The sequence below is a fragment of the Papaver somniferum genome, chromosome 5 (genome assembly GCF_003573695.1).
Source record: "Papaver somniferum cultivar HN1 chromosome 5, ASM357369v1, whole genome shotgun sequence".
Taxonomy (NCBI): domain Eukaryota; kingdom Viridiplantae; phylum Streptophyta; class Magnoliopsida; order Ranunculales; family Papaveraceae; genus Papaver; species Papaver somniferum.
In genome coordinates this window covers 157,013,759-157,037,235 of record NC_039362.1, presented here as the reverse complement: position 1 = coordinate 157,037,235, position 23,477 = coordinate 157,013,759, and the positions used below count along the sequence as shown (strand labels likewise).

At 41.2% G+C, this 23,477-nt stretch overlaps 1 pseudogene; it reads left to right on the top strand.

The window, feature by feature from the left end:
- Positions 1-12,444: 12,444 nt before the first annotated feature.
- Positions 12,445-23,477, top strand: part of LOC113278018 — a 67,299-nt pseudogene continuing 56,266 nt past the window's right edge.

The window sequence follows — 23,477 nt, the reverse complement described above, 5'->3', positions numbered from 1 at the left end:
CTTGATTGCTTCAAGAAAAGGAATGTTGATGTTGACTCTCTTGAACAGATCTAACATCTCATTGTAATGGGTACTTTTCTGTTGATAGATCAATCTTTGAGGAAATGGGGCAACAGGAGAATGAGTTGGCAAAGGGACATTCACAGCAGTAGAATTGTCAGATTTTCCAACTTGCTCAGATTCTTTGGTTTTCTGGGGTTGTGGAGACAGCGTGGAATTTGTATCAGATTCATTAGGTTCGCCCACGTTGTTCTCGATGACTTTACCACTTCGGAGGGTGGTAATGGCATGGACTTGATCGGGTGAGGTTTCAGTGCAGGATGTTGTGCCTGTTTGAAATATCCTCTTTGGATTTTGTTGGGGTTGGCTCGGAAGTTTACCCTTTTCTCTCTCACACATTTGATCCATCTTTTGATCTAGATTTTTCTGACTTTGCATCAAACTCTGAAACATTTCCTCTAGGGTGGATAATCTCTTGTCTGTATTGTGTTGAGGATATGATTGTTGTTGAGAGTTTGATTGTTGTTGAGGGTTTCTCGGGTGTTGATAACCTTGATTGTTCTGATATCCCTGATTGCTTTGATAGCTCTGATTGGGTTGAGATGGTCCTCCTTGAGTGGGTCCTTTTGACCATGAAAAGTTAGGGTGGTTTGTCCATCCTGGGTTGTAGGTCTGTGAATAAGGGTTATGCTCTGGTTTTTGAAACATGGCATGTGCCTGTTCAAGCCTAGACTCCTGGACTGCAAGCAAATCGGGACAATTTTGGAATTGATGGTTGGGGTCGTTACAAGCGGCACAAACAGATGAAGCGACATGTTCTCGGAGAGTAGTGGTGGAAGGTTTTGAATTTTTATGTAGTTCTAACTCTTCTAATCTCCTAACTATTGATGCCATGTTTGCTCTACCCTCAAAATCCGCTTCAATCCTAAAAGCCTTTGCTTCGGATGTAGTCTTTCTGGGTTCACGGATGGATTCCCACTGTTGCGTCTTTTCAGCTACTTCAATCAAGAAGTCCCAAGAAGCATCAGCAGTTTTGTCTACGAATAGACCATTACACATCGACTCAACCGTTGTTCGGGTGGACACATCTAGACCTTCATACAAAATTTGCACAAGTCTCCATTTTTCAAAACCATGATGGGGACATTGGAGCAATAATTCATTGAATCTCTCCAGGTATCTAGCTAAGGTCTCACCCTCTAATTGCACAAAGCTATTCAGACTTTGACGAATTGTCGCAGTCTTGTGGTTCGGGAAAAACTTTTTGAAAAACTCCTTTATGAGGTCATCCCATGTCATGATGGATTGAGGCTGTAAAGCATAGATCCAGGCCTTTGCTTTATCTTTCAGGGAGAAAGGAAAAAGCCTTAACTTCAGGGTTTCGTCGGTCATTTGAGTGAAACGCAGAGTTCCACAAATTTCCTCGAATTCTCTCACGTGGTGGTACGGGTTTTCATTCTCAACACCTCTAAAAATAGGAAGCATCTGTATTGTGCTAGATTTCAGCTCATAATGGCCATTAGCCTCGGGCAGCAAAATACAAGAAGGTTGACTGGCTCTAGTTGGGTACATATAATCCTTGAGGGTACGTGGTTCTCCCATTGTTTCTGGTTGATCTGGACTGTCTCCCTCAGAACTTAGAATTTCGATAGGTTCGTCTGGGTTAATTCTAACAAGTCTGTTTGTCTGGTCTCTGTAGGTCACAATCATGTCCTAGTAGGTACCTAACATTTTAGTCAGAGCAATCGGAAACAGTTTTGGCCCACCAGGGTTATGAAGATTTTGGTTTTGAATGGGTTTTGGTTTAAAGAAGGGGTTTTGTTTTTGGTTTAAAAAATTTTGGGTTTTTGAAAAAAAAATTTTGAACTAAACCTAGCATAAATTAGCACAACTCATAAAAGAAAATAAAAACAATAATAATAATAATTAAGACAAGCCCATAAAAGAAAAAAAAAAAAGAAAAATAAAAGAAAAATAAAGAAAAACAAAAAAAATAATTACAGTCCCAAATATAAAAAAAAAGAAAAAGAAAATAAAAATTATTACAATCCCAAATAAATAATTAAATTAATTATTACAAGCCCAAATTTGAATTTAAATGAGGCCCAAGTGGGTTAACTCATGGGTTAGGCTTACTTGTTTTTGGAGGGAAGCCCAAAAATAGGCTTTTAGTCCCCTTTTAGTTGCACAGCCCAGTTGGGCTTTATGATCGTCCTAAACAGCTCACGTCCAAGCCCAGCAGCAGCAGCGAAGCCCAAGAGCAGAAGTTGCAAGCCCAGCAGAAGAAGTTGCAAGCCCAGAGAAATTGAGGTTACTGAGCCCAGCTCAGTTGGTTAAAGCCCAGCAACAAAGGTTGGATCAGAGCCCAGCAGCAGAGGGTGCACAAGCCCAGTTGACAGCTTCAGTTGGCAGCCCAGCAGGCTTGGCAGCAGCAACAGCAGCAGCAGCAGCTTGGCAGAGGAAGCACCAACAGCAGCAGCAACAGCAGGCTTTGGCTTTGGCTTGGCAGCAGCACCAGCAGCAGCAACAGCAGCAGCAGCAGCTCAGCAGAGAAGGCAACAGCAGCAGCAGGCTTTACAGCAGCAGCTCAGGTAACAGCAGATGGCAGTACCACTCCCCGGAAGCGGCGCCAAAAACTTGGTGACAGGCTAGGACAAAAACCGAAACAACAAGTCGTGAAAAGATGGTCAAGAAGGTCCGACTAACCTTTTTCGAGAGGTAAAGAGAGTTTGTGCTTCCCGTGTTGGCGGCCTTGCATAAATTGTACTGGTGGTGCAGACCGTGGAGTGGTGAGATGAAAATCGGCGGCTTAGTCTGGCCATGCATCACCTTGGCTGGGTTAGGGAACATCATGACGCTGGCTTGGAAAGTTTTTTGTTGTTTGGTGTGATGATAAGAGAAGCACACAAAACACTTGCAAGTATACAAGGTCAAGATTTATAATATAGTGATGAGTGGGGGTTTGTCCACAGGGAGAGGAGCATACAAGAAGTCTTCCTAGCTAACAATGGTGACAATGCACTATGGCAGTGAGCAAAGCAAGGTAAATGGCATGAACCAAGGATGCAAGGTAAAGCAGTAAAGAAACAGCTAAGAAAACAGCAAGGTAAATCAGCAAAGAACCAAGGCTTGGAAGCCAAGGGCAAGGTGAGGATTGTGCACTGATTTCAGTGCACAGTAGGCTTCAAAGTGCAAGAAAAAAAAGGCAAGAAAATAACTGATCAGGAAACAAAATAGAACTGAATAGAAGTGACTGCAAAGGGATTGGTGGTTAAGCCAAGGCTTAGGATCCACCTTGTGTCCTAATCAAATGACATGTTTCTAGGTTGTGTTTGTTCCTATGCATACATCTAGAAATAGAAGAATACTAAATTGCTCACTAGTTTGCCCCTAGCATTGGCTGTCTTTTGACAGTACAGCCAATCACAGGCTCTATGAGCATTGGTATCTCCCATTTGCTCAAGCAAAACAGAGCAACATGAGAACTATCCTAGCAACCTGTCAAATGACAGTACACAAGGCTTCAACTGAGCCTTAGCTTAGTGCTATTTAGCTCATGCTAAACATGGATAAAGCAATAACATTCATCATATGTGATAATTCAAACACAACTAGCAACATTTGAGATAACTAAAAACATATGCAATTTTCAACTGTTAACTGATAAGCACTGAAATTGAAATTCATTAAAATTTTGTGGCAAATTCTCTACTGGCTAGTCCAGAGAGATACCCAGTGTCTTTCACACACTCCACACAACACCAATTTATACCCAATTACCCATTTAGGGTTTTCCCCCAATTTTCCCCCAAAATCAGTAGAACTAGGGTTTGGTGAAATTGATTTACCTACTGTTGATGAGATACTCGCTCCATCTCGTCGACCCACTCTTCTCCTGCTTCTTCTCGTTCCTCTCATGCTCCAATTGTTGCTTTAATCATCACTTATATCCCCAATTTCTCACCTAGGGTTTCAGTGAGCAGAGAGATGAGAAATTGGAGAAATTAGTGATGCTAAAGAGATGGTACGTGATGGTGATGATGGGCTTAGGTAGAGTAGAGTTGGGGAGAAAATAGTGGAGTGATTTGGGGTGAGGTGGTGGTGATGGAGACGGACATGGTGGTGGTACGGAGTATGGTGGTTCTGCAGAGGGGGGTGATGGAGGAGATGGGTTCGATGGAGAAAGGGGAAGGGTGCGTTTGTTTGAGGTCTAGGGTGTTCGACACTTGGGTGTGAGGCGAGTGCATCGATTTTTGATGTTCAGCGAGACTAAGCCGTGGGATAGGGAGATGAAAGATCAATCGGACGGTGAGATGAAGTGATGCTTGTAACGATCGCTGGATTATATAATACAACAAAATCAACGACGCCAGATGGAGTTAGGTGTTGTAGTGTTAGGCGGAGATATCCAACTTCGATGCACAGCAAGGGAGCGACCGTCGGATGCTTCTGAGAACTGATCTGACGGCTGAAGACGCAAGCGGGTATGGATTTGGGTTTGGGAAATGAGTTTGGGCTTGGAAAACCTTGAGCCCACTTCTTCTTTAAGAACAACTTTCTTCTTCTTGAGCCCATTTCCAGCTTTTTGGACGTGCGCTCCATTCTTTGCGGCTTCCTTGCGTAATTTCTCCCGGCTTTTCACCACTTTTCTGCTCTTTTTGCTCCGCAACTCATCCAATCTTTATTTATTACCTAAAAATGCAAAATTAATTAATAAAAATATTTATTCTTGAAAACAATGAAAATACAGAATGTGGGATAAAATGTAGAATTAATGCACAAAAGATGAGTAAATGCCAACAAAAAGGGATAAAATATATACAATATTTGGCACTCATCATTGTTGGCGCGGCAAGTCATGGCGCGGCACAATAGTGCAAGTCATGATGCGGTTTGGCGAGGCAAGCATGGCGCGGACGGTGGTGCAAGGCATGACACGGTTTGGTGAGGCAAAGCATGCGCGGACGACTTGGACCAGTAGTGGCTTGTCTTTGAGGGCATGGTTAAGTCTCGGTGCTGGCGGCAGAGAAGTAACACTGCGGGCAAGCGTGTCTTAAACATGTACTTCCACGTTTTCTCACCAAACCCTAATTTACCTCACGTGGCCAGGCATTCCCTTATGTTCGCTAGTAGAAAACGGTTTTATTAGAATCTGATATCACGCCTCAACCCGCGGCTGGTAGGAGGCTTTCCTTTTCGGGACCTCATCGCTCTGCTGGTTATAAGAGATGATCTTGAATCCTTCATTTGCACAGGTTGTGCTGAAATCGTGTCTATCCTCTATTCTTTCTCTGGTTTTGTGGCGCATAATGGGATCTTCCAATGACAGACATGTCTCCAATTTTTCGTGGAGAAACTTTGGAATCGACGAAAACTAGTCTTCTTCTCATGGGGAGGCGTTGAATAGAATTGAATCTTTGTTTAGTGAAGCTGGTGAAATCATTCGGGACATACCTTTGGAGAAAGAACAGGAAGGCGGCGAAGCATCCCAGTGCGTTGGGAGGATTTGGTGCAACAAAACCTCTTCACGACCCACTGTTAGGGCGGGACAATTTGCTTCTCAGTTGAAACGGCGGAAGACCGATCTTGTGAAACTTTTAGGGGAAAATCAACGTATCTCCCCTGTCCAGGACGGTGTCATAACCCTTGATTATGATGAATCGGTAAATTCTCCTCGAAAGGTCGCTGAGAAGACTTCCGAGGAAGATGATGATGTTGCGGTTGATGAAACTGAAACAAATTTTGGAGAAGACGGCGAAACTGTTGTCGGTGGCATTGGAGAAGTCGTGATGGAATATGCTGGGTTGGTTGCGGAGGCGGATGTCAGTAAAAATACGGATGATGTTGCTGCTGAGACGACTTCCGGGTGGGATGTTGAGGCTGCTATTGCTGATGTGGCTTCCGGATGGAACCTTTGCTGCCCGAAAGATTGTTGGGGAAAGTGTTTGAAAAAAAGCTCTGACCGAGGCATTGGAAATTCACACATTAGCTTTCTATGACTAGCTTCTTCTTCTTTTTCTTCTTCATTGTTTCTATTCGTCGCTTAATTGTCTTGATGTTTTGCAGACTTATTTTTTTTTTACATTCCTTGTATTCGCGGCGAAGTTAGGGTTTCTTCAATTAACATCCTGCTTGCGGTTTCTGTCTTCGAATAAAACTTCTCATTTTTTTTTTGAAATACCCAAGCCTTCCCTTAGAATGGGTTGGTGTTTTTGGTTATGATTCGATGGTTAATGGCTTCTCAATGATGTGGATTTGTTTGGTATATTTTTCTGAGATTTGGAAAACTCATTCGGAAAGAAATGTATGCCTTTTGAATAAAAACGAAACTCTAAAGAAGAATATAAACGGTGCATTCATCTTGGGGAAAAACAGATATCAAGCGGGAGGAGAAATTGCTGAAGAAATACTAAAGGGAGAGTGCTGGAAGAGGGTAATACAGCGTTTTAGGGATTGAAAAGCTTGAGCCATCGCGAGTGAACTATCACACCTCCCAGCTTGTCTGTGTTGATGAGCTTGCAGTAACCTCCCAAAAGGACGTCTGCCACCAGATATGGCTCGTCTTCTTTTTCCTTGGGTGAATCGGTCCGAACAACTATCTTTACCGTCATCTTCCCAACTTGAAACGAGTTCACTTTGACCAACATATTTCCGATTTGAAACGAGTTCGGGTGTTGTGTAACCGTTTGAATCTTGGTCTCGTCAGTTTCGATGGCAGCTTCCAAATTCTTTACAAAGCGTTTGAATGGCCCAGCGCCCCACTCACATCTCTTGACAGCGTCCGCGCCAGTAATCGCGCTGAGTCCCCATGATGGAATAGGGGAAGAAATGAATGGTTGTAGAGAAGATCATTCGGCCAAACTTACTTGCGTTTGGAATCTAGGAGTTAGCACCAACAAGTCATCTCCAGGTGTCCGGGTTCTATCGGTAACTCTCCGATGCGGTAGCAAGTGGGACGGTTTTTTGGAGATTCTTTTGGGCGTTGACATCGGTAGAGGGGATGTTCCCAATTTCGCCTTGTTGTCGAGTACCCACAAGTGCCCCAATATCATGTCGTAACCCAGTTCTTTGAAAATGTGGAATTTTCTATGCGGTGTATAGCGTCTCTCATCTTGATCTCGAGGTTAATTTAGCAGTGCGCGTTCAAGGCTTCCCATCCCGGGTTCTTAATCACGAATGGGGAATGGGTAGCCTCTTGTTTCGTAAATCCCGCAGCTTTCAAAGTCTTGAAAGTAACAATGTTGAAGTCAGAGGTCGTGTCGATTAGCGTGTTGTCGAATTCAATACCTCTTAAATAGGACGTGGTCAGCAGTCCCCAGTTGTCCTTTTCGATTCCGCTCACTGAGAGAGCTTGGGATCTTGACGTGGCTTCCGTGGAGGAAAAAAGCCGTTTTGCCCGACACGACACGATTGAGAGCCGTGAAGATATCTTGGCGCTGCACCTTGGAAAGGTAGAGAATTTTGCATACGTGATGCATCATGGATCGCACAGTCTCGTGCACGGAGTCCCCAAAGACTCCACAATTCCTCGTCGAAAGTGGGTCTCGATGTACTCCCTCGTTTCCTAGTTGAAGTTCCCCCGCTTCTATCTTTTCTTTGAAGATGTGCTTCAGTCTGTTGCAATCACTGTTTGGGTGGTGAACAAATCTGTGGTAGTGGAAATATTTGGGGTTTGCCATCTCGACCTCAGTCGGTGGGCGTCTGGGAGATGGTAGTCTGATAACATCATCTTGAATCCATGCTTCTAAGAGATCGATCACCTCCTCAATGGGAAATGGTAAATCCAGGGTATTTCCTTCAGCTTCGTGATGACGCATGTGAGCTTTAGCGGCGGCCTTCCGCGGCGGAGTTGCTCGTCATGCTGGTGCTTCGCGTTTAGGCTGCTGGTATGCAGCTGGGGCCTTCATTTTTCCTCCTTCGTTTACTATGCTCATCGAGGAAGGATCAGCGTTGTACTGTTTGTTGATGAGACGTCTATTCCCGTGAGTTTCGCGTACGTCTTCGGCTCTGGTTGGTCTAGCTCTTTCTAATAATGCTGGTGCTGTCGTTGCTAATCGCCTGGCAGCCTCATGGAGATCAGAGAATATCTGGAAACGCAGGTTCTCTAGCAAGGCGCGGTAAACCGTTGATGCATGAATTCACCAGTTGTTGCTCGGTCACGTTTGGGTCATGACAGTCTAGTGCTTGAACCCTGAATCTCTTAACAAAATCATTTGGTGTTCGTTGTCCCGTTGGTACATCCTTCCTAGGTCCGAGAAGGTAACTTGTTCAGACACAAAGAAGTACTTCTTGTAAAATGCGGTAACCATGCCACACCAGTTGGGGATGTTGTTTGACGCGATGCTGTTGTACCATGTGTACGCTCTTCCGGTAAGTGATTTCAAAAACTCCCTCAGACGAAGAACGTGATTGTATTCATGTTCTCCTAGGGACTCCAAGAAGCGAGAGACATGCTCACGTGCATTTCTGGTGCCATCGTACAAGGTGAATTGAGGAGAGGAGTATCCTTTTGGAAGAGGAATTATTTGTATTTCAAGTGGGTAAGGAGGTTGATGCTGATGCATGTCTATTTCATCATTCTTGATTCGATTCCGGAGAAGTTGTTCCAGATCCTCTCGTGTGACAAAATTGAACGACTGACTTATTTCCAATGGGGTTCTGGAACGAATCTCCTCGTCCGCAGAGACGCGTTCCGCCGAGGTGCTAGCGTCGGGGGTGTTGGAGGCGTTTCTAATCGTCTCTAGAGGGCATGACTCACGCGGCAGCCGCTCTGTCAGGGATTTGAGAAAGACGAGTACTTCTTTCTGTGTCAATACCATATTCGTCCGTGCTCTAGCGAGAACCTCCTGCCATTCCATCAAATCAGCGATGGTGATATAGGGCCTGCCTCCTCTGGTTCCTCCGATTTCTCGTCCTGTTGGTGGGGTAGTTGGAGTCTTAGTGGCGGTTGGAGGTTCCATGTTTGACGAAGCGTTAGGAGCGATAGCGGCAGCTCTGACCCTGGTGACTGGTGGCGTAACGCCTGAAGGAACACTTTCAAGACTGTCAGGATTAGCAAGTTGCGCAGGGACATTAGAGGCGGAAGCGGCTCTGTCCCTGGTGATCGGCGGTGTTACACCTGAAGGAGTGCCTTCGGTGTTACTGGGGTCAGTAGGTGGCGTAGTGATGCTGTTGGAAGTAGCGTCAACACCAGGGACAAGTTCTGCGTTGGTGTTCTCGACAGCTGATCCGGATCTGAGTTCCACCATGTTGGAGTTGCAAGTGAAAGGTGATATCAGAAATTTGGAAATCAATATTCCAACCGAGAGATTGATCTCCCACTGTGGTTGCCAATTGTTTGAGGGTGAAAAAAATTTCTGCTGGTAGTGGTAATTTCGTGTGATGTGGGTGAGAAACAAGTCTAAACCCTAAACAATGTACTGCAAGGGAGTACTTTAGGTTCCAGAGATCAATCTGTACAAGTCCGGCCTAAACCAAGAAATGGCCGTTTCATACTTGCTTCGGTCACAAAGTGGAGGAGAGGGGTTGGTTTTGGGGAGGGAAACAAAAAGATTGTTGAGACCAGAATAGTTGATTCTGGAAGAGTAGTTGTTTTGTATCAGAAAGCGTAAGCTAACAGATGGGAAAGCTAACAGGTGATTTCTGAGTGTTGTATGCTCATGACCAAAAAACTTGTTTTCGGTGGAAATGGGTAATGCCTATTTATACAAGTCGAAGTGAAACGTACTCTAGTCTCATTAAGAAATGGAAAACGGGTGAGTAAATGGGAGGAGGTGGTAACCGGTAACGCCTGGAATTGATGTTCCATAAAAGAAAGCGTTTCACCATTACTCCCTGTATTTTTTACTAACCGTCCCATCCTTATGACACTTTCTTATAACGGGCGTAGTGTACGCCGCACGTTGTAAACCGCCAAACCAATACCGAATGATCATCCCCCAGTTTGTGACATGCGTTGATGTCTCGAGTGTTTTCGTGGAAAACATGTAGCACGTTGTTGTTGTCTGGAAAGTTGAGCTTGGGAGACTTGCCGGCTCGGTGGTGACCTTCGACGGTCGAGATTTTGCATCTTAAGAGGAAAGGTAGCCGTTGATTATTGCAACCCTTCGTTTGGTATCTAGTGGCATGAAAGCATGATCAGTATGGCTTTAATATGGCCTTTTTTAGGCGCGGCCAAAAGTTTGGGTTTTGGCTTTGTTTAGGCGCGACCAAACTAGGGCCAAAGGTTTCCATGCGTTAGCTGGTAACCTTGGACGGCTAAGATCTGCACCTTAGATGAAAAAGTGGTCGTTGATTGGTGCAGGCCTTCGTTTTGGTAGCCGCATAGGGAAGGCCAGTATTACATGGCCAAAACTAGGGTTTTGGGTCAAAGGTTACCATGCGTTGTTTGGCAACCTTGGACGGCTAGGATTCACATCTAGGATGGAAGGGTGGTCGTTGATCGTCGCACGCCTTCGTTTTGGTAGCCGCATATGGAAGGCCGGCATGGTATGGCGCGACAAGGTGGTTGGCATGCCATTGGCACATGTGGCATGGCATGCCTTGGCGTAGCCAAAACTAGAGCTTTGGGCCAACAGTTACCATGCGTGGTTTGGCGACCTTGGACGGCTAGGATTTGCATATAGGATAGAAGGGTGGTCGTTGATCGTCGCACGCCTTCGTTTCGGTAGCCGCGTAGGGAAGGCCGGCATGGTATGGTGCGGAAAGGTGGTTGGCATGCCATTGGCACATGTGGCATGGCATGCCTTGGCGCGGTTTGGCGTGGCCAAAACTAGGGTTTTGGGCCAAAGGTTACCATGCGTTGTTTGGCGACCTTGGACAACTAGGATTTGCATCTAGGATGAAAGGGTGGCCGTTGATCGTCGCTCGCATTCGTTTTGGTAGCCGCAAAGGGAAAGCCAACATGGTGGGTCCAAGGCAAATGGCGCGGATGGCTTGGCATAGTGGGGCCAAGGGTTTGGCACGAACGTCTTGGCATGATGGGGCCAAGGCAAGGTGCGGTTGGCTTGGCATGGTGGGGCCAAGGGTTTGGCATGCCATTGGTGCATGGTGCGGCTAGCATGGTTGGGGCCACGGTAAGGTGCGGTTGGCTTGGCATGGTGGGGCCAAGGGTTTGGCGTGCAATTGGTGCATGGTGCGGCTAGCATGGTTTTCCATTGGCACAGTGGTACGGCTGGCGCGGAGATGTGACATGCCTCGGCGCGGAGATGTGGCTGGCATGCCTTGGCGCGGAGATGTGGCCGACATGGTTTTCCATTGGCACAATGGTGCGACTGACATGGTTGGCATGCCTTGGCGCGGAGATGTGGCTGACATGATTTTCCATTGGCACAGTGGTGCGGCTGGCATGGTGCATGCCCTGGCGCGGAGATGTGGCTGGCATGGTTTGCCATTGGCATAGTGGTGCGACTGACATGGTTGGCATGCCTTGGCACGGTAGCATGAGAATTAAGGTTTGGCATAGATGATGTCGGTCAATGTTAAGGATTCTGCCGTGGAACATGACACATAAAAAAAAGGTACCCTGGTAATTTTTACGTAGGCATGCTGATCGATTCAATAAATATGCTAATGGTCATAGTAACGTCATGTCAGATGTGCAGTTTTACGATTTTAACCCTAAGCTAAAAACCACCATCAACAAGTGTATAAATAAAAACTCTGCTACTTGGTTTCAGAAATCTCCGCTAGAGAGGAGTAAACTCATCTTGAAATGTAAATTTCTCAGTTTCTCTAATCAATTGAACATCTACGTTCTCATTGCTTGTGTGTTTACTTATCGTGTTTGTTCTTGTTCTGTGGTCAAGGCTGATTACTGCTGCTTTTCGGTTCATACACTAGGTTCTTACCCTTCTTTCTTTGCATGCTCTTCCATGTAAGCTGATATGTTTATTATCCTAGAAATGCTTTAGATGTTGACATTCTGATAGAGGAAAAAATTCTCTCCATCGCCAGTTTTATTCTTTTTATATCCATTACATATTGCTACTACCTAGTTGTTTCAAACTTTCTATGCAAGTGCATCAGCTTATATACCAATTAACATGAGTGATCAATCATGCAACAATTATCTGTTATCAATGGTCAGAAAATCCAGTCCAGTACACTGTCATTTAATTCAAAGTTACACTCTCTATTTTGGTTACTTGATCATGTGTGAAACTCAACTATTTTGTATGTTAAATAGTTAAAGTGATTTAAAAGTCTTGATGTCACTTACTGTGGCAAACTGGTGACACTTGAATGATGCTTCCCTGCCAAAGCTGGTGCCCGCATCTATTTTTTGTTTCTCTGAGTGTAAACAATTCCCCATCTCTTGATTATTTCGTTGTTGTTTTGTGTGATTTTTCAGTGTCGTTCATTTCAACCTATTATTTGTTGATTGTTTTGTTGCTATTCGTGTGCTGATTGTAATTCGTCGTTATTGTGTACAGTTTTTGTCAAATGGCGAATAAAGAGACGGATGGTGCACAAAGTTTTTCTAGAAGAAACAAGTTATTAAAAATTGAAAGTGATGTTCATACTTGGTGGGATGAGGGTGATGTTTTTAAGGCAGAATCTTGTGAAAAGCCTCCAAAACTAGGTGAAAAATTCTTTGGAAATTTCCCTTATCCCTACATGAATGGATTACTTCATTTTGATATTGCATTTTATTGTCGAAGCTCGAATTCTCTGCTGCTTATCACCGATTGAGAGGTGCCAATGTACTCTTGCCTTTTGGTTTTCACTGTACCGGAATGCCCATTAAGGCCTCTGCTAATAAGCTGGCCCGGGAGATTGAAAGATTTGGAAATCCACCTGTATTTCTGTCGAAAGAGGACCAAATTGTTAACAAAGTACAAGAACCAGAAGTTGATACAAGTGGAAAAACTGAACCAGATAAATTCAAAAGCAAAAAGTCCAAGGCTGCGTCGAAATCGGATGGTGAAAAGTACCAATGGGAGATTATGAAAGAGTATGGACTCTCAGATGCTGAAATTTCTAAGTTCCAAGATCCATCTCATTGGCTCATCTATTTCCCTCATGTTGCTAAAGAAGACCTTAAGGCATTTGGCTTGGGTTTCGATTGGCGCCGATCCTTCATCACAACATATATGAATCGTTATTATGATTCATTTGTCAGGTGGCATATCGGGAAATTGAAGGAGATGGGGAAGATTGTGAAGGATTTGAGGTATGCCATCTACTCTCTCTCCGTTAGATGGACAACCATGTGCAGATCATGATAGGGCATCAGGTGAAGGTGTGCTGCCACATGATTATACCCTGATTAAAATGAAGGTGGTTGCACCTTTCCCTGCTAAAATTGGAGCTTTGGAAGGAAAGAGAGTGTTCTCAGCTGCTGACACATTGAGACATGAGACCATGTACGGGCAAACAAATGCCTGGGTTTTGGCTGAAGGTAGATATGGAGCCTATGAAATCAATGAGACTGATGTGTTTGTCGTTACTGAGAGGGCTGCTCTTAACCTTGCATATCAGAATCTTTCTAAGATCCCAGAGAATCCGACTTGCTTGGTTGAGCTGATTGGTCAAGATTTGATTGGTTCGCCTCTACGGTCCCCTCTATCTTTTAATGAGATCATATACACACTTCCAATGATGAATGTCCCAAGTGATAAGGGTATTGGGATCGTCACCAGTGTCCCAAGTGATTCTCCTGATGATTATATGACTATGAATGATTTGAAATCAAAAAAATCTCAGAGAGAAAAATTTGGTATGAAGGAGGAGTGGATAATGCCTTTTCAGGTTGTACCCATAATTAACATCCCTGAGTTTGGGGACAAATCATCTGAAAAGGTATGCATGGATTTGAAGATCAAGAGCCAGAATGAGAAAGAGAAGCTTGCCGAAGCAAAGAGGTTGACTTACTTAAAAGGGTTCACCGAAGGAACAATGCTTGTTGGAGAATTTGCAGGTATGAGGGTCCAGGATGCAAAGCCATTGATTAGGAGCAAGCTTCTAGAAAATGGCCAGGCGGTTAGTTACAGTAAACCAGGGAAGAAGGTTATGTCTAGATCAGGTGATGAGTGTGTTGTGGCTCTTACATATCAATGGTACATCACATATGGGGAAGAAGAATGGAGGAAAATGGCTGAGGAATGTTTGTCCAATATAAAACTCTACCATGACGATGTTAGGTTAATGCCTTAGGATTAACCTTACAGAACACTAATAGTTCTTTGGATCAACGTAGAACTAAAGAAAACATAAATAAGATGCACTAAACGAAACAAGAAAGACACGAAATTTAACGTGGTTCGGAAATTTCCTACGTCCACAAGCGGCTACGATCAATTCTTATTATAGAACCAATTACAGAGAATTAAACCACAACTGTGAGCAGCAGATCGCTGTTCACAAACACAAAACTAATTCTCTATGAACAAAAGTTCTAAACCCTAAAATTCTCTAATTGTGAGAACTTCTCTAAACTGTGTTGTGTGTGTGTTTTTCCTTAGGACTTGTACACCTATTTATATAGGTTACAAACTTGAGTTCCAAGTATAAGAGTTACACTAGGAAACCACAAAATTGAGTTCCAAGTATATGAGTTATACTAGGAAACCTCAAACATAGCTAAATCAGGAAACTCCCTAACTTAGGCAAACAAGGAAACCTCTAGAAGATTCTAGACATTTTAGACTCTTCCTAAAACATTGATCGAATTTTTATATAATGGTGAGAAGGTTGTCGTTCACTCGGACTTGATGAGATTGATTTTAAGAATTAATAAACTAAAATAAAAGAAAAATATATAAAAAATATTGTCACAAGATGAAGAGAGGTATTGGGACTAGGATTTCGTCGAATTCATAACATAGGGTTCAATTTATTTATCCTCAACAATTAAAGCTCAATAAATAAAATTAACATGGACTCTGATTTTGCCAAGGTAGATTCTTAAAAGATTAGTTGTAAATCCTAAGCATGATGTATCAAAACATTTAAGCTAAGCATACTTCATCAAATTAAATGACAACCAATTAATTCAAATCATATTTCAATTAAAATTAATGCAAAAGTCTTAAAAAGAATTAAATAATTCTACCCATGTATGACACTCGTATTCCTCCGTCGTCCCAGTGTTGGCGATTGGCTCATCACGTCGAAAACACACTTAAAATATTTATTCATGGCTCAAAAAGTGGTTTACAAATGATGAAAATGTGAGAAAATTATTAAAGCAGTGATTTTCTTTTCTCTCCCAAACTCTCCCAAATGTGCTCTCTAGCTCTTTATTTATACACACAAATACACATCACTCAAATATATTCTTCCATAACTCCAAAATCTTCTTCTTTTTAATTAAAAATATCTTCAAGAATTTTTCCTTCTCTTTATTCTATATATGTCTTTACTAAACCCATATCTTCTTTAATTCGCAGAATAAAATCCAAGATAAAATCTTCTAAGGATATCTTTCTTGTTTAATACAAGATAACTTCTTTTTTCTTCAAAACTTCATATTTGTATGGCAAGAAGATATTCTTATCTTAAATATAATAAATCCTTTACCGTTGAAACCAAATTTCCCGACAATTTTTCTTTTCAAATCAAGGAAGAAGATGGAGCCCCCTTAACCAGTAATGGCGTGCGATTAGCGGTTGGCTCCCTGGGGAGCCCCTTATCAGTTAGGTGCCCCTTATCAGTTAGGTGCCCCTTATCCAAAGTTAAGAGTCCGAATAACATGTGTCCTTCTGGTGCCTATACCAACTTTTCGAGCCGAATTTTTCAAAAATGTTTATTTTCCAAAAATACCTACAAACACATAAAACACCATAATAAGTAGAAAATCGAGTACCAACAATACTGAAAATTGAGGACAATTCGGTCACAAAAATGTTCTATCAAATACCCCCAAACTTATTATTTGCTAGTCCTCGAGCAAATCTAATCTTGAAAAATAAAAATGACTACACTTAGCACGTGCAACAAGCCGTTAAATCGCTAGGTGGCCCTAGCGGCGGAATGTTGTCTACGGAGGGTTTACCAGAGGTGTACACACAAAACCTTTACTCCGGACTCTAGCTATCTACGCAAAACTTTGGAAGGAACTAAAGGATCTCCTTGGTTGGCATACTCTTATTGACTACAGGAGGAAGTACCCTGATGCGAAATTCCAATTGCTGTACACGAGTTTGCACTCAAGCATACTAAAATTCATATAAGTGACAAAGCTCTACTCAGATAATTTCTGTACATCATAACCGGAATCAACCAATCACATGGAAAGATTAAGAAGATGGATGTAGAGAAAAGTAGATGGTTTAAAGTGAACGGTGTTTCCCATATATGTCTGAAGGCCTATGCCAAGATGAACCTATCCTAATGGACTGAGATACCGGTCTGACTAATATCAACACAACTGGTATATACAAGGGGACTAGTGGTCGATAAACCTAACTCTAGGTCAACACAACTGGCATATACAAGGGCCCAAGTGGTCGACTTTATTGAATTTATTCCGGTTGTTCTGATGGTCTGGTCTTTTTTTTTTTTTGGTATCTCAATCACCCTAATTCACCATAGCAAAGGTAACAACTGGAATCGTGTGCCCCACCAAATCACTTAAAAAAACACAGAAGGATTAGGATTCAACGAGATATGGCGAAACTACCATGTTTTTTTTAATTCTAACACCTGAGCTCTGTGCTTTTATGAATAGACTCTTTAGATGTTTCCATCTAATCAGATTGGTTCCTCAACTCCTACAACCAAGATGTTCCCATCCACTTAGATTGGTTAGTGCCATCCTTAATAAACATAAATTCCTAGGCTTTGGAGTTTATTTATTGCAACTAAAAAGTTTCTTCCATACCCCCAAACTTAAATCTAACATTGTCCTCAATGTACTTAAGATAAAATTAAAAGCGTGAACAAGGATAAAATGTTACCACTCGAAGCAAAAAAGTTAAGGAAAGATATTACCGTGTTGCATGAGATTGGGTTACCTCCCAAGAAGTGCTAAGTTTAAAGTCTTCAGCCAGACATCGGAAGGAATTAATCACCTCACAGAATCATAAAGCAGTAGTCGGAATGAATGTGGGTCATTTGGATCAAAAAGTGCTAACCACAAGAAGAGGAAACTACAACAAACCAAGAAGACATCGAACATACCCTTGTTTAAGAAAACTACATCTAGTTGTGGTTCAGGTTCAGGCTCTATAAAAGAGTCTAAATAAAAAGATTTCAATGGTTGGATTTCCTCAAAGGCATTCTGAAGATCAGTCTGAAGAGTCTGAAAATAATCAACTAAGAACTTTTAAGCGCATAACAAAAGCCTGAATAATTGGGGATCCTCTAAGTCAATCATATTTGACTCACACAATTGACCACAATGAAAGAGGTGGTCTTCCTTAAGAAAATGTTTCGACCCTATTTTCCTAAAGTAATTAGGTTTAGTCTCAAAACTTAATATCCGACACATCTGAAAATCATATGTTTCCACAATTGGGAGAAAAGTTTTTGGTGGGAAAACAAAGTCAATCTTGGTATCATAGCCTGGGTTAACCACATCAACCAGAGGATGGGTTTCTAATAACTGAGCTCTCTTATGGACACAACTAGGTTCAGGAAAAAGTGTATGAAGATAATCTTGTAAGATGGTTGAGGCACAAATGTCAAGTCCTATACGAGGGAACTTTCTAAGAGTTAAAGGTAAGGCACCAGGAAAGTGATAATCACCCTCAAACTTAGAGTTTTCAGTGTCTCTAGGTAGACTAGTCACAATTTCCCTAATTTCTAAATCATTAGATTCCTGAAAATGGTCAATTGATTCTTCTAAGTTGTAATCAGGTGCATCCTCACTCATTTTTACGAGTTCACTTTCTTTGTCTAAGACTGTTGTTTCTAAATCGCTAGACTCAAAATAAACTCGAAACTCTAAACCATCATCACAATCATATAAAGGATTATCAGAGAAAGTTTCTAGTAAAGGCTCATTAACAAAGGTGTTAATCAAAGTTACTTCCTCCGATTCACTGATAGGCACATCTAATAATGGATTATCCAACACACTGCAGGCTAAAGGATCATGAACTACATCGTCTAAAACGGTGGTATCCCTAGTCAAATCCCCATCCTTTTGAATAGGTGAATAATTATTAAAATTATTTGGATTTGTACTAGAAACAAAACTATCATTATAAAGCTCAATCGGAGTAACAAATTCCTGATCACTATGCCTACATATTTCATGTTCTTCATCAATACTATCCTCATCATAATCATCATTATAATAACATGAAAATGACCGAACCTCATCTCAACAAGTAGTGTTACCAATTCTAACCTCTTCATCTTGATTATTATAAAAATTATCCTCATTTTCACGGGTGATATAGGAAAGAATGTATTAGCAATCACGAGTAATTCGAGATTCTCTTTTTTCCGTCTCTAATTCAAGCCTACGTGTTGACTCAGCAAACTCACGTGTTGACTCAGTTAACTTACATGTTGACTCATCTAACTTCCTGAGGGTATCTTCTAAAGAAGTTTCACTCATTTTTACCTTTCTTTCGTCCATAACTAAGTCATTTGTGTCCGCTAACTTATGTGTCGACTCAAGTAACTTACGCGCTGACTCAAGTATCTTACGTGCTTCATCTAGAGGAGAGAAATTATAAGAATTTTGCTCGTATGACCGGTGGGCATGTGGATAATAATTGGGCTCACCATGGTATGACCCATAAACTTTAAAAGTTTGGTGTTCCCAACCACTATTCACACTATGGTCATAAAAAGAATAATGTTCATGTTGCTCAGTCGAATAATCATTGTATTGGTTATACCAGTTCAACATCCTAACTGCAAGGGAATTCTAAACAAACACAAAGAAGGCTGACTCGACCACAACAAGCCTATTTTATCTAGCAAATAAAAAGCATGATGGCTCCCTTAGATTGTTTCTAGACCAGCCTTTATTCTTTCGAAAAGGAATTCGTTACAATATGAGCAAACCTCTCTGGAATCAATCCGAGTTAAAGTAAGTTGAATAGAGACGAGGGAAGCTCAGTGGAGCTTTGATTCACAAGGCCTCACCGGCGTTACAAGGCGGCGTATTCAACTCACATAAACCATCATGAACTTCAAAGTATGCTCAAAAGAGTAACCAATATTTTCCGAACGACTTTCCTAATAAGCTCGTTACCCTATCGGTCTCATTCTAGTCCAAATTTTAAGGCTTAGGTTCGCGTAGGTTACGTGTTCCTAAGGCGGGCCAGAAGGAAACGGTGATGAAATCCGAGTCCTTGTCTTGATTTGGCCAGGACTTGCCCTTTACTAGAAAATTGAATCCGATTTCAGGTCCTCAACATATATGCATACAAAATCATCCAGTAAACCCGCTGTCCGGGGATTCGCGGGTCTTTAGAATTCTTACCTCCCGTTCCAGACGGGGGATGAACCGTTGAAGTCGACTCGGGCCACGACTCCTATGTCATGTACGAACCCGAGGGGCCGAGGCGATATCGTAATCGTCGTCCTTCTCTGCAAACAGTTTATTTAAAACTACCCTTCCGTAGGGTTTTAAAAATAAAGTCCAATGTTCAATGTCCAAAAGAAAAGAAGAAGAAAAAAATGTCCAAAAATAAAATACTACAAATATAAAAACCTTAATTACAGTTTCTAAAAAAATAAAAATAAAATTATTTATAAAATCTTCTTCTTCACTCCTTTTGGATTTCTCTTTTCTTTCCTTTTTGGGCTTTTCCTTTCTTTTCAGCACTTTCTCTTTTCCTTTAGCTTAGCTCCAAATCTGAAAGCAAACAAAAATACCAAAACGCGTAAAAAAGAACAAATAAAATAAAACCTAAAAACAAATCCGCGTCGGCGGCGCCAACAATTTATCGAATTTTTATATAATGGTAAGAAGGTTGTCGTTCACTCGGACTTGATGAGATTGATTTTAAGAATTAATAAACTAAAATAAAAGAAAAATATATAAAAAATATTGTCACAAGATGAAGAGAGTTACTGGGACTAGGATTTCGTCGAATTCATAACATAGGGTTCAATTTATTTATTCTCAACAATTAAAGCTCAATAAATAAAATTAACATGGACTCTGATTTTGCCAAGGTAGATTCTCAAAAGATTAGTTGTAAATCCTAAGCATGATGTATCAAAACATTTAAGCTAAGCATACTTCATCAAATTAAATGACAACCAATTAATTCAAATCATATTTCAATTAAAATTAATGCAAAAGTCTTAAAAAGAATTAAATAATTTTACCCATGTACGACACTCGTCTTCTTCCGTCGTCCCAGTATTGGGGATTAGCTCATCACGTCTAAAACACACTTAAAATATTTATTCATGGCTCAAAAAGTGGTTTACAAATGATGAAAATGTGAGAAAATTATTAAAGCAGTGATTTTCTTTTCTCTCCCAAACTCTGCCAAATTTGCACTCTAGCTCTCTATTTATACACACAAATACACATCACTCAAATATATTCTTCCATAACTCCAAAATATTCTTCTTTTTAATTAAAAATATCTTCAAGAATTTTTCTTTCTCTTTATTCTATATATGTCTTTACTAAACCCATATCTTCTTTAATTCGCAGAATAAAATCCAAGATAAAATCTTCTAAGGATATCTTTCTTGTTTAATACAAGATAACTTCATTTTTCTTCAAAACTTCATGTTTGTAAGGTAAGAAGATATTCTTATCTTAAAGATAATAAATCCTTTACCGTTGAAACCAAATTTCCCGCTAATTTTTCTTTTCAAATCAAAGAAGAAGATGGAGCCCCCTTAACCAGTAACGGGGTGCGATTAGCAGTCGGCTCCCCGGGGTGCCCCTTATCAGTTAGGTGCCCCTTATCCAAAAATGAGAGTCCGGATAACATGTGTCCTCCGGGTGCCTATACCTACTTTTCGAGCCGAATTTTCCAAAAATGTTTACTTTCCAAAAATACCTACAAACACATAAAACACCTTAATAAGCAGAAAATCGAGTACCAATAATACTGAAAATTGAGGACAATTCGGTTACAAAAATGTGTCTATCAAACATAGATAACATAACAGACGATATACGCAATGGATTTGAGCACACCTTGAGCTGGTTGAATAAGTGGGGTTGCTCCCGCTCTATTGGCTTGGGGACTCGTATTCCTTTTGACGAGTAGTTCCTCGTGGAGTCCTTGTCTGATTCCACACTTTACATGGCATATTACACCATTGCCCATATGTTGCAAAATGGGGAAATGTATGGAAGAGATTCATCTTTGGTGAAACCGGAGCAGATGACCGACGAGGTTTGGAAATATATTTTCTGTGATGGTTTGTATCCTAAATCATCAACCATCTCTCAATCTGTTCTCCACAAGATGAAGCAGGAGTTTTCTTATTGGTACCCATTTGATCTTAGAGTCTCTGGGAAGGATTGGATACAGAACCATCTGACATTTACTATCTACAACCACACAAAGATTTTACCCCAACATCACTGGCCTCGTGTTTTTCGATGCAACGGCCATATTATGCTCAACTCTGAGAAGATGTCCAAGTCAACTGGAAATTTCAAAACACTTCGCCAGACAATTGAGGATTTTTCTGCGGATGCCACAAGGTTTTCTCAAGATGATGCTGGTGATGCTATGGATGATGCCAATTTCGTCTTTGACACCTCACCATCTGCGATCTTGCGACTCACAAAAGAAATCTCATGGATGGAGGAAATTTTGGAATCTGAGTCTTCACTCAGATCAGGTCTTTCTTGTTAGAGCATTGCTCGGTCGAACTCTCATGCGTTGCTATCTCAAGGATGTTTGTAAATGTTAGTGATCAAAACTATAAAGTCTTGATTTCTAGTCTATTATAGCTAAGGTCTCGGACTAGGATAGAAAGTGTAGTTGAGCTCAAGAACTCCATGGCGATCATCATACAAGACAAAGGACTACTCAAGGAACCGGTGGATCTTCATCAACTAAAAGGTATGTGGATACTTGAACTTATCTATCACTCAAAATTCAATCTACTATATCTCCTATCTTGAAACAAAAGTCGTTTTGCTATATAGACTTAGATTATACACATTTGATATTTTGAGCCGAGTTTATCTCGCGTATATATTTCTCGAAATATGTGTTGGTAAGCTTTCACTTTAACCAAGTTCATCTTTACCTAGTGACGAAAGTCAGGTTATGTTTCAATCACTTTGAAAATTGCTTTGACGAAAAATAGTTTGTGAATAACAACTGTATAACGTTCTCTGAGAATGTTTCAATGATTGAAATGAGAGTTTAGATTATATAACCATTGATGGATATAAGCATTGTTGTGGAAACACATATACGTATAAGTCTTATTCCTTGAGCCAAAGTTTGCGAACTTTGTTGATCAAGAGAACCGAAATTGTTTGCACAGTTTGCGAACTCAGTCCGCGAACTGGCGGAAGTTCTCGTCCGAGAATATCTGCTGGAGTTTGAAAACTCACTCAGCAAGCTCAGTCCGCAAACTGGCGAAGTTCTCAAACCCGAGAATTTCTGCTGGAGTTTGTGAACTCCTTCGGGAACTTAAGTCCGCGAACCCAGTCCGCGAACTTGAGTAGGTTATGTCTGAAAACGATTGTTCTTGAACTCATCTTTATATTGATTAAGGAATGCTTTTGCAAACCGTGGGTATAAAGTTCGTGAACCGATTCGAGTGAATCAAATCATTTTTGCTTCGATTGTGTCTTGTGAAGTTACAATAAGATCTAAGCAATTGAACAACTCTCTAACTAGTTCATTTGAGTTATTTGAACTAGTTATGGTGAAGAAGAATATGGTTGATATGAAAGTGATCATATGGCTAACCATTTGGTTAACTATTGTTGAACCAACTAATGTATAAGTTTGGGTACGGTTACACGAGCCTAGAAACGTGGATTTCATGTGTGTATAACAAGTTATGTTTTCGATCTAACGGTTGATAAATATTAGCTTGAATCTAATCAGGTTTTCATCTAACGGTGAATGTTGAATGCTTTGTTACTAAGCTAACATTGATTGCAAACCCTGATTTGAAAGAATATATAAGGGAGAACTCTGGCAACTGGGAATCCTAATCCCCACACCTTACGTGTGATACTAGTTGTAGCTAGAGTCGATTCTCCTTTAACATCTTGTTTTCTTTTCTCAAACCGGGTTAACGACTTAAAGACTTCATTGGGATTGTGAAGCCAGACCGATACTACTTTCTTGTAGTTGTGTGATATGATCTTGTTGTTTTTATCGTACGAGTAAAATTGAAATAATTGGCTTGAGATTTTTATCTCCGATAGGCAAGATAAAAAGTAATCACAAACATCTTCGTCTCATCGTTTGTGATTCCACAATAACTTGTTTCGCTAGTCGATTAAGTTTATTGTGAGGTGATTGATAATTCTAGGTTGTTCTTCGGGAATATAAGTCCGGGTTATCGATTGGTTCCTGTTCACCTTGATTTTATCAAAAGACGGAACAAACTCATAATTA